This window comes from Paroedura picta, chromosome 6, assembly GCF_049243985.1.
Source record: "Paroedura picta isolate Pp20150507F chromosome 6, Ppicta_v3.0, whole genome shotgun sequence".
Classification (NCBI taxonomy): Eukaryota; Metazoa; Chordata; class Lepidosauria; order Squamata; family Gekkonidae; genus Paroedura; species Paroedura picta.
The window spans coordinates 4,330,600-4,346,849 of record NC_135374.1 but is presented as its reverse complement, the minus strand read 5'-3'; the positions used below and the strand labels follow the sequence as shown (position 1 = coordinate 4,346,849).

The window sequence follows — 16,250 nt, the reverse complement described above, 5'->3', positions numbered from 1 at the left end:
CAGAGCTTCTGTCCGGCCACTGGAAATTTGGTTGGCTGTGCAGATGTCTTTAAATATATATTGCTTGGGCAGCATTTCACACCACAGCCCACGGCTGTGAAGAAGTGAGCACCGATGCATGAATGCTCCTCCCTTGTCACAAATTGTGTTAGTCTTGAACAGGGGTAGTCAAACTGCGACCCTCCAGATGTCCATGGACTACAATTCCCAGGAGCCCCTGCCAGCATTCGCTCCTGGATTCTTGGACTCTTAATCTTTTCTGCTGCTTCCGAAGACCAACACAGTCACCCATCTTGACCTTTCTCCACGGAAGGCACCCCATTTTGCCATTCAGAATGGAAATCCACCAACTTTGAGATGCAAGGACAGGTCGACTCACATTCTAGCTGCACCTGGAGAAGTGAGCAGCGACTCACGAAAACTCCTCCCCTGCCACAAATTCTGTTAGTCTTGAAGGTGTTCCTGGACTCAGGCTCTTCTCTGCTGCTACCCATTTGGATCTGCCTCCAAGGAAGGCACCACATCTAACTGTAAGGAATGGGAATCTATCAACCCTGTGGTATAAGGACCACTGGACTGTCATTCTAGCTGAATCTGAAGAAGTGAGGAATGACTCACGGAAGCTCCTCCCCTGCCACACATTTAGTTCATCTTGAAGGTGCTCCTGGACTCTGGCTCTTTTCTGCTGCTGCACAGACTACCACAGTTACCCATCTATCTCTGTGTTACCGAAGGTATACCACGGCAGCCATTTTTATGGTTGGCTCCGCCTCCTTCAGCAGCCATTTTATGGTTGGCTCCGCCTCCTGTAGCAGCCATTTTTACGGTTGGCTCCGCCTCCTGCAGCAGCCATTTCTATGATTGGCTCCGCCTCCTGCAGCAGCCATTTTTATGGTTGGCTCCGCCTCCTGCAGCCGCCATTTTTATGATTGGCTCCGCCTCCTGCAGCATTTCGCGGTGGCACCCGCCACCCTGTGTCAGAATTCTGAAGGTGCCCACAAGCTCAAAATGTTTTACTTATTTTTATTTTATTTTCGTATTTATATATCGCCACATTCAGACTCAGGGCAGTCAGGGACCCCTAGATCAGGGGCAGTCCACCTGTGGTCCTCCAGATGTCCATGGACTACGATTCCCATGAGCCCCTGCCAGCGGTTGGCAGGGGCTCATGGGAATTGTAGTCCATGGACATCTGGAGGACCACAGGTGGACTACCCCTGCTCTAGATTATGCTAAAGTGGGGGGGGGGGGAAGAGAGGTCCTATCGGTAATTGGAGGAGGGGCACCTTCCAAGACCACTGTTTTCAAGCGGCATCAGAATTCCCACTCGGAACCCGCCCCACATCTTTTGCTCCTCCGTCTGTTTAGCGCCCCTGATCCGACATCCCGTCCCTTTCTCTTTTCTTTCTCTCGCGGCCGCAAACAGGAAGCGGAGGCACAAATGATTTTTTTTTTTTTTAAGAACCATCCTTCTGTTCCTAAAAATAGGAAGCTCGCAGTGTGAAGGGGGCCCAGATTTCAGCAGTGGAAGGATCCCAATTTGCCATCTGGCTCGAGACGTGCATTCCTGCTGCGTCCAAGACCAAACCAGCCAAGCCCGGCTTTTTCGTTTCCTTTCCCAGCAAGAACTTTGCACTGGACGGTCCGTGCCACCACCTGGAAATGAACCCGTTTCAAAAGCTCCGCGGCTTTTCTAAGCAGCAGGGGAGGGGAGGTCATAGGGAGTCAGGACGGGGTGTTCACAAGCCCTCCTTCGTTTCCTCTGGACTTGTATGCTTTGCAAACGGGCCTCCCGCAAGGACGTTGTCCGTTCTAGCCAAGCTGACCGGGAACGTTCCTATCAAGGTAAACATTTGTCAGTCTTTGGCCTTTGTGCAGATTTCTCAGAAACCACCCACGATGCATGCAACCCTTTCTTTTTGTGTGTGCAAAATTTCTCCTGACTTACTTGGCATGATTTCAAAATTGGATCCGGGAGCCACCCGGCCTGCATCGTGCCTCTGGAAGAAGCCAGCTCCCGGTGTCCCAAAACAGCATGTTTTTACACACAGTAAATAATCCACTTTAGTGACGGTTTGCAAATGGATTTGGCCAATGCGTGCAGTGAAATCCAGTTGCAAATTGGATTGAAAGGGTTGTTGTGGGTGCTCCAGGCTGTGTGGCTGTGGTCTGGTAGGTTTAGTCCCTGACGTTTCGCCAGGAACTCTGGCTGGCATCTTCAGAGGTAGACAACATCAAGATGGGAATCTCCCCATGCCAAAAATGTGGAATGTGTGAACAGCCGCTGGGCATTTCATTTCGTTCTCATGGAGGGGGATATGTAACATATACACTCCTAACTTATCCAGGACTCTCCCCAGGAATGAAATGGAACTAAGAAGCACTTTTCCTGTGTCTGAATGGAGTTCATTAGCAAGGCCATTAGACCACAGAGTTCATTAGATAGTCCATTAGCCAAGATCTTGCCTGTCTTATTTGATGAACCACTGCAAGGTGCTTTGAGAGCCCCATTTTTTATTCTGGTGTTTGTAGGTCTGTTCGCACACTCCACTTTGGCACGGAGAAATTCCCATCTTTCCATGTCGTACCTCTGCAGATGCCAGCCACAGTTCCGCACAAAATGCCAGTTGCATCCTCTCAGTCTAACCTACCTCGCAAGGTTGTCGAGAGAGTAAATGGAGCAGAGGAGAATGGCAAGAGCGACTCCCGACTCCACACTGGCCAGAAAGGCGGGGGTGCAAACGAAGGAAATTAAAGTGGAGCTGAGAGTGCCTCGCTGCTGATGTCATATTAATTTACTTATTTTGTATTTCCTGCCATCTGCCTGGGAGTCTCGTGGAGAAAGGCAGAGTCATAAATGAAAATAGATCCATAAAAATCCCAAGCTTGATACATACCATGAATAATGCAATCAAACCGGGCCAGACCCCCAGAGGACAAAGAAATGAGGATTGTGTAATACAAACAACAAACAACGCAGGACGAAAGGGGTGGAGGGTGGGAGAGGGAGAGACAGCTTCCTCAAATATTCATTACCCGTTCCCACTGGGTACGAGAAGGAAGAATTGTTTTCTTTTAAAAAGAGAGAGAGAGCGTTCCCCAGACCACTTTTGGGGGAAATCTGCAAGGACTACATGAATGCAATCTTTGGGAGTCTTTTAAAAGGGTGCCAACGAAAAGTTGTTTCCCGAAAAAGGAATTGGGAACCGAGGAAATGGTTGCTTTAGAGCAGGGGGAGGGGCAAAACGGTGGCTCTCCAGATGTCCATGGACTACAATTCCCATGAGCCCCTGCCAGTGGCAGGGGCTCATGGGAATTGTAGTCCATGGACATCTGGAGAGGCACAGTCTGCCCCTTCCCCTGCTTTAGAGCAATGGCTCACAACCTTCTTGAGACCGTGGCCACCTTTGAAATTCAGACTCCAGGAAGCAAACGCAACCCACAACATGGCTGCCGGGGGAGGCGGAGCCAAGCACAAAATGGCTGCCGTGAGAGGCGGCTAAGCCACCCACCACGGAAGCCCAAGTGCAGAGCACGAGAGGATAGATTTTAAAGGAAAACACACAGGGAAAGAGCCATGAGAGAATAAAATCAACACCGCCTCTAAACCGTCATTTGGATGTGCACAGCCAAACCGGGGTCCATTGGCCAATGAGAAGCCCAGCTGGACTCAAGCCACGCCCACTATCTTAAAACACTTAGCGGTACCAAGGAAGGGCCCTGAGGAGACGGCTGCTTTAGAGGGCAGACTCTACAGCAGGGGTGGCCCAACTGCGGCTCTCCAGATGTCCACGGACTACAATTCGCAAGCTGGCAGGGGCTCATGGGAATTGTAGTCCGTGGACATCTAGAGAGCCGCAGTTGGGCCACCCCTGTATGGCATCATACCCTGCGGTGACCCCCTCCCTTCCCCAACCTCTGCCCTCCCCCCATGCTTCACCCCTAAATTTCCAGAGGCCCCAACCCAGACCAGGTTGCCCCTCCCGGACCGTAAGAATTCCCTTTTGCATCTAACTCCCTTCATCAGCGCCTCCCTCTCCTTCCCCCACCCCCCAGGCGCACAGAGGGGCGGCTGTGGCAAGAACCAGGGTCGCAGCATGCGCCTGAAGCCACAAGCGGGCTGATTAAGCTGTTATGGAAAGCTCTTAATTGCTTGCATTGACCCCGCGTGCCCCTCTCCGGTTAAGCTCAGGAAGCCCCATTAATCTTGCTTGGCCTCCCCCACCCCCACCCCAGTCGCTTTGCCACGCTAAGGAGTTTTTGGAAGGACACGAGATAACCCTGCGCTCCGAGGAACCTCGGGACCACCCCGGAGGCGGCTGAGCGGAACCCGGCTTCCTCCGGCCAGCTCGGTTTCTGCGTTATCATCCAGCGTCGTCGGAGAAGAAGGAGAAGAGGAACTGAAAGGAAGGGGCGTCTTTCTGGGCAGTGTGAATCCCTTTGCTTCCTCTGCTCCTGAAGCCTCCTTGCCTCCTTTCTTTGGCCCAAGAACTTGTCCATGTGAAATCATTTCCCCACCAATCCCATGCAGAAGCCGACATTTGGGCAGCCAGAATGGAAATCCAGCAACCCTGTTGTAGCTGTATCCAAAGAAGTCAGGAGCGACTCTTGAAAACTCCTCCCCTGCCACAGATTTGGTTAGTCGTGAAGGTGCTCCTGGAGTCTGGCTCTTTTCTGCTGCTATAGACAGACTCACCCGTCCACCCATTTGGATCTTCCAGTCCCCGGTGGAAAGAAAGACAGGGCGCAAATCTGTTCCACTTATTATTTCTGGTAAGGGCTTGGAGGAGGAGCTGGTCTCATGGCTTAAATGCCACTCAGCGCTTAACGCCCACTCAGGGCTGCTGTCCCGCCCCTCAGTGCCTTCTCCTCCTCCAACCGGCTTGCCTGTCTGTTCAGCGGCCAGCCAATCACCTTCTGTCCCCCACCCGACAGCCCCCTCCTCCTTCCACTTCCCTCCGAGGCTCGGAGGCTGCAGATCGCTGCCGCGTGAGAGCTGCCCCTGCTGGTGAGTTCCCTAACAGCGGCCTGCAGCCTTTCCAGGTCCTGGGGGGGGAGGGGAAGGCCACCCTCAGATATCTTCCACTCCACCCCCTCAATCTAACTTTAGGATGCTTAGGGCTGATCCTGCATAGAGCAGGGGGTTGGACTAGATGGCCTATATGGCCCCTTCCAACTCTAGGATTCTATGATTCTAACACCCCTTGTATTCCTGAATGCAACGGGCTTGGCCCCTACGTAACAGAATACACAGAGGTGATAAATTGGCTGCATGTGCAGAAGAAACCCCTCCCTTTTCAGAGAATCTGGGGAAAATGTCCTCTCTTTCCAAGCAGGCCGCTGCTGACATCGAACCCTCACCATCGAGCTGCGCACGTGAGCATCCCCCGTTTGCAATGGTCCCGATGTGCATCTCACACATAACAAGGCAATACTGGCAGTGAAAGCCTTCCGGGGAGGAACGTCTAACGTTACCGATCTTATCAGAACCAGGATAACTTGCCAAGGAACCAGCAGGAGTCCCTCCGATAAGAGCTGGGAAAACCACCAAAACAGGGGCCGTAAAGAACTTCAATGCTGGCTGATTGCGCACTAGCAGGACACACTGTTCAATCGTAATGCTCGGCCGGTGTAACCCTCAAGCCCTGAATCGGCTGTCGGGGAAGGAGCCACCCACCAGCCGCAAGCAAAAGGTCCTGAATAGCCAGTTGACTGCTCAACTGTCTGGAGAGAATTCTCTTTGTGAATTCTCTGACGGGGAGGCTGATTCTGTGAAGGTTCGAGGGAGGGGCAGGCTACAGAGAAAGCAATAGGGTTGTGGGTGTCCTGTATGGTTCAGGGGGTTGGACTAGATGACCCAGGAGGGCCCTTCCAAATCTATGATGCTATGAATTCTTTTCGTTCAGCTCTTGCACCTTCCTGCTCAAAGTGAAAACAGTCACAGGCCGCAAAACCCGGCTGTCAGACAGGAACAGAGAGATCACTTCAAGTTCCCAGCAGGAGAGAAAGAGGTGGGGGACTTCTGGCCCAGCTGTCATCTCCAAGGAGTGTAGGTGGGGTGCAGACTTCCCGGATTCCTGTGTTAGAAAGGACACAACCCACAAGTGGTTCGTGTTTGCCAAGTGCCTGACCAACTAGGCGCTTTTCCAAAGAGGGAAGTGCGCAAGAGTCAAGCATGAATCTTTGATGCAAGAGAAAGAAAAAGGGGAAAATACATATCACGGGTCGAATGTCAGGTCGGCAACTGTGTGCACAACGAAGCAGCACAACAACGTTTGAGTCCTGTGGAATCTGGAAGACCAACAAGGCTTTCTTCAAGGGGTCAGCTTAGAACAGTGAGAGCGGTTTCTCAGTGGAACAGGCTTCCTCGGGAGGTGGTGGGTTCATCTTTGGAAATATTTAAACAGAGGCTGGAGAGCCATCTGACGGAGAGGCTGATTCTGTGAAGGTTCAAGGGGGTGGCAGGTGACAGTGGGTGAGCGAGAGGGTTGTGAGTGTCCTGCATAGTGCAAGGGGCTGGACTAGATGACCCAGGAGGTCCCCTTTCCAACTCTATGATTCTAGAGGACAGCGACATGAAGATATCCAATAAATATGCAGCATAACAAAGATGTTTAGCAGACACAAGAGCCTTTCAGGAACAACAAACTGAGCTTATCAGTCCTTTGGGTTCAACTCCAGTTTGAAAAACATAGTAGGGGAAATTAGAATGTCAAGGTTAGCGATTAATGGCAGATGCAGTCCCAGTTGTGGAACACAGTGATTAAAAGAGGCCTGTCGCTAGCATGCACACGAAAACTCACACCTTGAATGAACAGTGCTGCTCCGTTGAAGGCAACCTGCCCCCTCCCCAAATATAGCCACTAAAGCCCCAGAACTAACCTCAGAAACCTCCACCACAGGTGCAGCCAGCACTCCATGAAACAGCACATGTTTTCCACGCAATGAAAGGTCTCCCGTTCAATCGCCACACAGCAGCAGTTAAAAATGGATACCGTGCAACAACGTTAGAATCACAGAAACCTGGAGTTGGAAGGGTGCTTGCACTCGAAAGCTCACGCCTTGAATAAATCTTTGTTGGTCTGAAAGGTGTTTCAGACCTCCAGGACTCTGGTTCTTTTTTTTTTAAGCAGGGACTAGGTTGGATCCTGGTGAACTGACCGGCTTCGTCTACGATCCGCCTACGTGCAAACAAAGCAATGTAGAGAGAGCCGGAAGGGTGGCGTTCGATTTTGTGACTGCAGGCCCATGCCATCTACTACAGATCTTGATTTGTGTTAGATAGAGAAGCTATCTATTTGTTTTCTGTGCTGCGTGATTTTAGAAACGGGCAATTGCCTACGGAGAACCTTATCACTTGAGAATTCGTTCAATAAACTTGACACACATTTTTTGAAACTGTTTCTGTTTTTTTAAACAAACACACCAATTTAACAGAAAAAGAAGAAGAGTTGGTTCTTATATGCCGCTTTTCCGTACCTGAAGGAGGCTGAAAGCGGCTTACATTCGCTTTCCTGAGATTACAGAAGAAGAAGAAGAAGAAGAAGAAGAAGAAGAAGAAGAAGAAGAAGAAGAAGAAGAAGAAGAAGAAGAAGAAGAAGAAGAAGAAGAAGAAGAAGAAGAAGAAGAAGAAGAAGAGTTGGTTCTTAGATGCCACTTTTCCCTACCCAAAGGAGTCTCAAAGCAGCTTACATTCTCCTTCCCATTCCTCTCCCCACAACAGACACCCTGTGAGGTGGGTGAGGCTGAGAGAGCCCTGATATCACTGCCCGGTCAGAATAGCTTTATCAGTGCTGTGGTGAGCCCAAGGTCACAAAGCTGGTTGCATGTGGGGGAGCGCAGAATCGAACCCGGCATGCCAGATTAGAAGTCCGCACTCCTAACCACTACACCAAACTGGCTCTCAAGTTAAGGGACTTGGTTTTCTGCACACCAGGCCACCGAGTTCAGGGCGCCGCCAGAACTCGAACCCGGACCCAAGCTTTCCTGCTGCGGCTCCATCCACAGAGTTTACTCGGCCTCTCACACTGCCAGAAGCATTTAGGGAAAGGGAAGAACAACAGACTAGCTAACCCTCCCAGCTTCCATGGCAGGGGAAAGAAATCCACATCAGCGGGACCTGGAGAAACTCTTCTCAGCTCAGGGAGAACACGGGCTTCCTTCAGAGTCGGGAAACTAAATGTGTTTTGTCACGGGGGGTTCAGAGCCACCCCGAATGCGGCTTCTACCACAGGCCTCGTAGACACAGAGAGACCGTAGGTGGAGTTCGTGGCAGGACCGTCCGCTGGCATCTTCCAACACCCTGGGGAACGGCGCACAAATCTTAAATTAAGCGGGCGAGAGATTTTCGAAGATGCCGGGAAAGCGAACTGTTGTACGCTCATCGGAGGAACGGAGGGAACGTTCACTCCAAAAGGCACGCTTCCCCCTCCCCGTGAGCCAAAACAAAATCCTCAATGCTATCAGCACATCGGTGCTATTATTGTGGGATGTCCCTGTTCCAAAACGCAAGCCGGGGGAAAAACAGGGGATTATTCGGCTTGGATTACTCGGCTTTTCGACTGCTAACACAGCAGTAAGACAATTCAGGAGCAGGAAAACGGCTTCGTCCGGAGCAGCAAACAATAGACATTACAAATGAAGGAATATGTACATGGGGGACCCTGACTCAGCTGTAGGGCATCCGCTTGGAATGGAGGAAGGCCCTAATTCAATCTCTGGTACCTCCAGTTGAAGAGGACCAGGCAGGAGGTGATGTGAACGACCACTGCCTGAGATCCTAAATGCTGCTGCCAGTCAGGGTAAGCAATGACGTCCTTGGTATACTAAAAGCCAGACTCAGCAGGAGGTAGTTCCATGCATTCAAGTGGTGGAATATTGCCATTTGGTTTCCAGTTTAGTAGTACTACGTATTTATACTCAGGTGAAATACTGCTATGGTGGACCCGGAGGTTGCCTCCTGGCTCTGGGATTCAGAGGTTTAGTGCCCCCCAATGTGGAGGCTCCCCTCAGCCACACTTATCCTATATGAATTGATCTAATCCCCACCCCCCACCCCTTTTCAAGCTGTTTATTCCGGTGACCATCCCAACCTCCGTGAGTTCACATCTCCGCTCGCTGTGGGATCAGAACCTAAATCGGCCACACTCCGCCTCACCTACCTCGCAGGGAGGTATTTAGGATGAAAGAGAGAAGGCAGAATCACAGCAGGTGTGGGTGAAACACACCTTCAGCAGCCAGAGAGCCCTCACCTGCACGGCTCAGGTTGGCCCAGTCTCAGGTACGCAAAGCCAGCTCTGGTTAGTATGTTTATGGTTGACCCCCAAGGGAGTCCAGAGCTCACAGGCAGAGACAGGCTGCAGGGGCGGCCAAACTGCAGCTCTCCATATGTCCATGGACTACAATTCCCATGAGCCCCTGCCACTGGCAGGGGCTCATGGGAATTGTGGTCCATGAACATATGGAGTGCCACAGTTTGGCCATCATTTTTGTCTTTTGCATTCAGAGCCCCCATGAGGGATCTTCCCGAAATCAGCTTGTCATTTCATGGCACGCACACAAGCACGGACGCAGAGATAGCAAGAAGCCAACAAAACAGCATCCAGAACATTAACACATCCGCCCAGAACCTGACCCTGCAAAGATAGTAGCAGCACATTTTCATGCGCCGGCATCCTCCGGAGAACACGAAACAGCTGAGGCCAAGGGATCAAGTCACGCGGAAGATCAGGGCTCAGTAAAGGGGATCCACGAGGAAAGCCCCCACCAGGAGAAAGCCCCCACCAAGGGCCAGAGAGACGGGCTCAAATGCCAGCAACGAGCGCAGAAACCTTCACGCAACGAACCAGGACGAAGGGCGCCACTGGGGAGAACATGCCCACCGTTACATAACTCCCTTCTGATTCAGAGACGTTCAGTTGCCCAGTAAAATAAGCAGCAGACCAAGTTCAGCATCACCCCATGTAAACTGGCCAGTGTCACATTTCTGGGTGATCTTAAGGCTTGTCAGAAGAAGAAGAGGGTTTTTTTTATGCCCTGCTTTCCCCCTACTCAAAGGAGTCTCCAAGTGGCTCACAATTGCCTTCCCTTTCCTCTCCCCACAACAGACACCTTGTGAGGGAAGGGAAGCTGAGAGAGCCCTGAGATTACTGAAGAAGAAGAAGAAGAGCTGGTTCTTATGTGCTGCTTTTCTCTACTCAAAGGAGGCTCAAAGCGGCTTACAGTCACCTTCCCTTTCCTCTCCCCACAACAGACATCCTATGAGGGAGGGGAGGCTGAGAGAGCTCTGATATTACTGAAGAAGAGTTGGTTCTTAGATGCCGCTTTTGTCTGCCAGAAGGAGGGGAGGCTGAGAGAGCTCTGACAAAACCGCTCTGTGAGAACAGCTTAACCATTAAACCACGCTGGATCCCCTTCGTTGCTTTCTTATCGTCACAACAGCCCTGTGAAAGTTACGGTGAGAGGGGCATCCCCAGGTTCAAATCCCCACGGTGGGGTAGGTAAGGCCGAGAGAGCTCTAAGAGAACTGCTCCATGAGAACAGTTCTAATAGGACTTCCAACTGGCTGCGTGTGGAGCAGCGGGCAAGCAAACCCGGCTCGCCAGATTGGAAGCTACCGCTTTTAACTACTACAGCAGGCTGGCTCCCTCACTGTGCCCAAGCTACCTCACAGGGTTGTTGGGAGCTTAAAACAGAGGAGAGGAGATCGATGGGAGCCAATTTGAGTGTTCAACAGGTGTATGAATGAAGGAAAGAGATAAACATTCAGAAAGTTAACATATAAGCCAGCTTGGTGTAGTGGTTAGGAGTGCTGGTGAGCCAGGTTTGATTCCCCATTCCTTTTCCACAGGCAGCCTGCTGGGTTAACTTGGGCTAGTCACAGCACTGATAAAGCTGTTCTCACCGAACAGTAATTTCAGGGCTCTCTCAGTCTCCCCTCCCTCACAGGGTGTTTGTTGTGTGGAGAGGAAAGGGAAGGCGAATTTAAACCGCTTTGAGACTTCTTCGGGTAGAGAAAAGCGGCCTATAAGAACCAACTCTCCTTCTTCTTCTCCTTTTTAAGATTCCCAAGTATGCGTGTTTCCTCAGGAACATGAGAAAGGCCTTCCAGAGACCCATCAAGACTGATGCTCTCTTCCCAAACCCCAGCAGCTAGGGAGCCCCGCCCAAAGGATGGTCGTCTTGCGACGGATGAATGGCCAAATATCCCCCAGAGAAAGCCTCATCGGACCGTTTCCGAACAAAGAGACGGGTCTGATCAATGATGCTGGGAGGGGCTGCCCTTCCAGGCACATCGCTAGCCTGACCGGACGGCAGAAATCCACACGGGAAAGCTCTTCTCACACAAGGAAGAGGGAGGGAAGGAAGATAAGCTTTGCTGATTTCGTTTCCCCTGCCCAGATTCTTATGAAGGCCTGGGAGAAAATTATCTCCAGTGGGCAGCCGTGCCAGAAGAGCCCCATTCGACCCCAGGAGGGAGGCCAAGGAGATGTCCCAGGGGAGACGCTTTCAAGAGACAAAGGTCCTTTTGTCATTTACACTTTTGACTCCCAACAGGGAAAGGGTATCGCTGGGAAGTCCCAAAAGCCACCGTGCCCTGATAGGCTACACAAAAACAATCTAAGAAAGGAATCATAGAATCATAGAGTTGGAAGGGGCCATACAGGCCATCTAGTCCAACCCCCTGCTCAACGCAGGATCAGCCCAAAGCATCCTAAAGCATCCAAGAAAAGTGTGCATCCAACCTTTGCTTGAAGACTGCCAGTGAAGAAGAGCAGTGATCCATCCAGTCCAGCATCCTGTCTCCCACAGGGACCAAAAACATGGCAGAGAGGCCGAGGCCTTGCCCTGATAATACCTTAAGAAGAGCCCTGCTGGGTCAGACCACGGAAGGTCCATCTAGTCCAGCCTCCCGTCTCACCCAGGGGTCAACCAGTTGGTTGGCCAAGAACAGGGCAGGGAGGCCGAGGCCTTCCCCTGATGTTGCCTCCTGGCTCTGGGATTCAGGGGTTTAGTGTCCCTAAATGTGGAGGTTCCCTTTTGTCACCGCGGCATAGACCTCTCTTTCCTGAACCCATCAAATCCCCTGTTCCTGTAGCCATCCATCCTTTGTTATTTCCCCCCCAATAAAATTGTGCTTTGGAGGTGAGGCATCAGCAGCACATGTCTCCATGCCACCTGGGACTACAGGTACCCCCTCCCACCTACCCCCTTCGGGGTCCCCTTCTTTTTTTTCTGCCTTTCTCCTCCAGAGGAGCCAAACTGACACCTTCTCCCCATCTTCCGTTTTTTCACTCCCACCCAACACCTGCCAGGACTGGAATAAGGTCTGCAGACTTCTTTCATTGAGCATTTAAAACAGGGGTAGTCAACCTGTGGTCCTCCAGATGTCCATGGACTACAATTCCCATGAGCCCCTGCCAGCGTTTGCCGGCAGGGGCTCATGGGAATTGTAGTCCATGGACATCTGGAGGACCCCAGGTTGACTACCCCTGATTTAAAACGCCATGCGTGGGACACCTGCTGACTAAGCTTCCCCTGATGAACACCCGCCTGTCGTAAAATTGAGAAATGCACAGGGGGGTGCGGGTAAGGGGGTGAATTGGTTGGTTTGACTGCTGGGAGAGCTAAGGACTCTACAGGCAGCTATGTTAGAACGGAAATTTCTGATCAGGAATCAAAGCAGGCTGAGATATCCCCTCTTCCTATGCATAAACAGGCGATCAGAAAATTAAGGCAGTGTTACGGAATGGGGGGGGGGGGATAGCCAGAAAAAGCCTATGAACCTATATCCACTTACTCGTGAGTAAGCCACACTAGAACTGCCCACAAGAAACAGCCAGGAGATTTGGACAGGGAGCCCGGGGGGCAGGACCTCGGCGGGGGTCTCCCGCCCCAGGGTGCACCCCTCTCCTAAGCAACCATTTTTGGGAACCCCTCTCTTTCTCTCTCTCCCGGCAGGAGACCCGCCTTAATTCCGGGAGATCCCCCGTCCCCAGCTGGAGGTTGGCACCCGGACCCGGAGGGAGGCAGCGGATGTCACCTCGTGCCAGCCAAGGCGGGGCGGCCACCGCCTAACCCCGGGGCGCCAAGCGAGGGTCTCCCCCTTCCCCGCTCCGACCCCCGGCGCTGACCCTCCCGCTGCAGCCACCAGGCGGCGCCTCGGCTCCCGAGCCAGGCGCCTTCCCCTCCGGCGGTCAGTTGGCAACCGGGCCCTCCGGCTGCAGGCGAGCCCCACTCACCCGGCGCGCCGCTTGCCCTCCGGGGGGCTCGTCCGTGTCCCGGGCCGGCAGGGCGCTTCTCCCCTCCGCAGCGCCGCCCGTCCAGCGGCTGGGTCAAGGCGGCGAAGGACGCGCGGCGCTTCCCCAACGCGGCGCCCGGGAGGCGGAGCTCGGCCGGCCGGAGGAGGAGCCGCCCAGCCACGCAGCCCCGCCGAAAAGCGCGCACGCCCGCCTGCCTGGCCTCGGCTGCTGGGCGCGGCGCTCCGTCCCCCGCCCGGAGCGGGGCAGTTGGGAAGCGCCGCACCTGTCCGTCCTCCTCCCCCGACAGGAGCCACGGGCGCGCCTGGGGGGGGTCTCACCTGCATGGCCCCCGGGATCTCGCTGCGCTCCCCCTGCTTTGGGAGCAAGGCATCTGTAGTGTAGCTCTTCTGTTTTGTGTGACCCGCCCCGAGCCCTTGGGGAGGGCGGGATACAAATAAATAAATAAGCAAGCAAGCGTTGACGGAGGGATGGGTCGCCTGCCTTAGCCCCGAGACCTTGTTTGTTAAGTCGCTTCCCGTTCCCTTGGAGCAGGGGTGGGCAAACTGCAGCCCTCCAGATGTCCATGGACTACAATTCCCATGAGTCCCTGCCAGCAGGAATGTCATTTTGGCTTCCTTTCAGAGCTCCACAGGCAGGCGGGAAAGCGCCTGGTCTGCCGCTTCAGCCACTGGAACACAGGATGCCCAAAATTGTCACCAACGTCAATCCATAACGGGCATCCATCGAGTGCTCTAGTCTGGGGGAACCGGGTTCGAATCTCCGCTTGACTGGAAGCCTGCTGGGTGACCTTGGGTCTCATCACACACGTTCCGCCTGAACTACCTCGCATGGTTCTTGTGGGGACCGAAGGAAGGAGACCAAAGGCAGCCATTTTGGGGTCTTGTGACAGAAATAAAACCTGATTATATAGGAGTGATTGTGTCGATCTGTGGAGCAGAAGAGAGAAGAGCTGATTTTTTGAACTCCGCTTTTTACTACTCAAAGGAGTTTCAAAGCGGTTTACAATTGCCTTTCCCTTCCTCTCCCCAATCAGCTACCCTGTGAGGTAAGTAGGGCTGAGAGAGCTCGGAGAGAACTAGGACTGGCCCAAGGTCACCCAGCAGACCTCATGTGCCTCAAAGCAGCTTTCAATCGCCTTCCCTTTCAACAGACACCCTGTAAAGTAGGTGAGACTGAGAGAGCTCTGGGAGAAAGGTCACGTAGCAGGCCTTATGTACCTCAAAGCAGCTTACAATTACCTTCCCTTCCTCTCCTCACAACAGACACACCTGTGATGTAGGTGGTGCTGAGAGCTCTGAGAGAACTGGGACTGTCCCGAGGTCAGCCAGACACTAACTTGACCAGCACAACCCTAAATGCCATTTCTGTCCCCAGATCCGCTAAGCCAATGCAGAACTTTTACACAGGATCTGCTGATGTTAGCCGCATCACCTTGGGATCCTCCTCTCCCTTATCCTTTGAAGTTCTTTCTACTTACCGAAATTCACCATTCCTGACCTTCACCCTCACATCTCCAGGGCTTTGTGTTGGCGGCGTGTGAATATGCAGAGAAAGTGCAGCACCAGGCTGTTTACCCTGCGTCAACAATGCTGTTCCGCTCTCTGCAAAGAACAAACAGTTCAGTCCCAGCGCAAAAGCACCAGCACACACGGCTCTGATGTAAAAATGGCAAAGTTCAGAAACCGAAGAGCTAATATTTCCGTCTCTTTGACAGCCTGTGGTTCTTCCCAAAAAGTCGCTACTCTGCTAGGGAGATTCTGACATGAAATTGCAGAACTAGGCTTGATCAGCAAAAGTGACTCATTCGGGGCTTAACAGAGACGGCGGCTTCTTTGCCACCATCGCTAGAAAAACAGCCTTATCTATGACTGCGGGTGTTGCTGGGAAGCTCTGTTCTTTCCTGTTCTTACCTCTGAAGCTTGGCCAACAGATATCACAACTTCTCTTGTTGGACGTTTGCCATTGCATGGCTTACGTCAACACCAGCCTTTCTGATCCAAGTTTGAAAAACCTCCTGCTGAGACACAATGTCTACAGGACAACTGACCCTTCTCACCGGTCAGCATCAGCCAGCGATCGATGAGCAGCTGGCACCCTGGCATCTGGAGCCTGTGCCCACAGCTGGGGGGCACAGCAGATTGGCCTTGCGTCTGGAAGCTCGTCCGCTCCCTTTGTAACCTCCTGATACGCAGGCAGAGCAATTAGCGGGAGCACAAGGGAAAGATTTCCGTCTCCCACGGGCAGGGGATGATAAGATCCCTGCTTCAGGCCAGCAGGCTGCGGCATGCCCCGTGGCGAGTCAGGATTTCACCTTGCGAAAGGTTTTACAAAAAGAACAAGAGTCGGTTTTTATACCCCATTTTCTATTAGTTGAAGGAGTCCCAAAACAGTTTACAAATACTTTCCCCACCCCACAACAGTGCCCCGTGAGGTAGAAGAGGCTGAGAGAGCTCTGAGAGAACTGGGACTGGCCCAAGGTCACCCAGCAGGCCTGATGTGTCTCAAAGTGGCTTATAATCACCTGTCCTTCCTCTTCCCACTACAGACACCCCATCGAGATAGGTGGGACAGAGAGAGCTCTGAGAGAACTGGGACAGGCCCAAGGTCACCCAGCAGGCCTGATGTGTCTCAAAGTGGCTTATAATCACCTGTCCTTCCTCTTCCCACTACAGACACCCCATCGAGATAGGTGGGACCGAGAGAGCTCTGAGAGAACTGGGACAGGCCCAAGGTCACCCAGCAAGCCTGATGTGTCTCAAAGTGGCTTATAATCACCTGTCCTTCCTCTTCCCACTACAGACACCCCATCGAGATAGGTGGGACCGAGAGAGCTCTGAGAGAACTGAGACAAGCCCAAGGTCACCCAGCTGGCTGCATGCATAAGAACGAAGGAGCAGATTAGAGACGACCACTCTTTAACCAACGCATGATGCTGTAGAAACAGAAAGCAGCACCTGGCAAAAACTTCAGGCCCAGGGATACTGAAGA

The 16,250-nt window shown here is 52.6% G+C and overlaps 1 protein-coding gene across 4 annotated transcripts in view; it reads right to left on the bottom strand.

Moving 5' to 3' along the window:
- The window catches only part of GDPD5 (glycerophosphodiester phosphodiesterase domain containing 5), a 119,212-nt gene extending 104,371 nt beyond the window's left edge, over window positions 1–14,841 (bottom strand). For 3 of the 4 annotated variants that reach the window (XM_077341236.1, XM_077341239.1, XM_077341238.1), the window contains exon 1: window positions 13,242–13,411. The gene's annotated coding sequence lies outside the window, so the exon portion shown is untranslated. Of the gene's footprint in view, window positions 1–13,241; window positions 13,412–14,739 lie in introns of those variants that run through there. The other variant, XM_077341237.1, reaches the window with a different exon arrangement.
- Window positions 14,842–16,250: the final 1,409 nt, after the last annotated feature.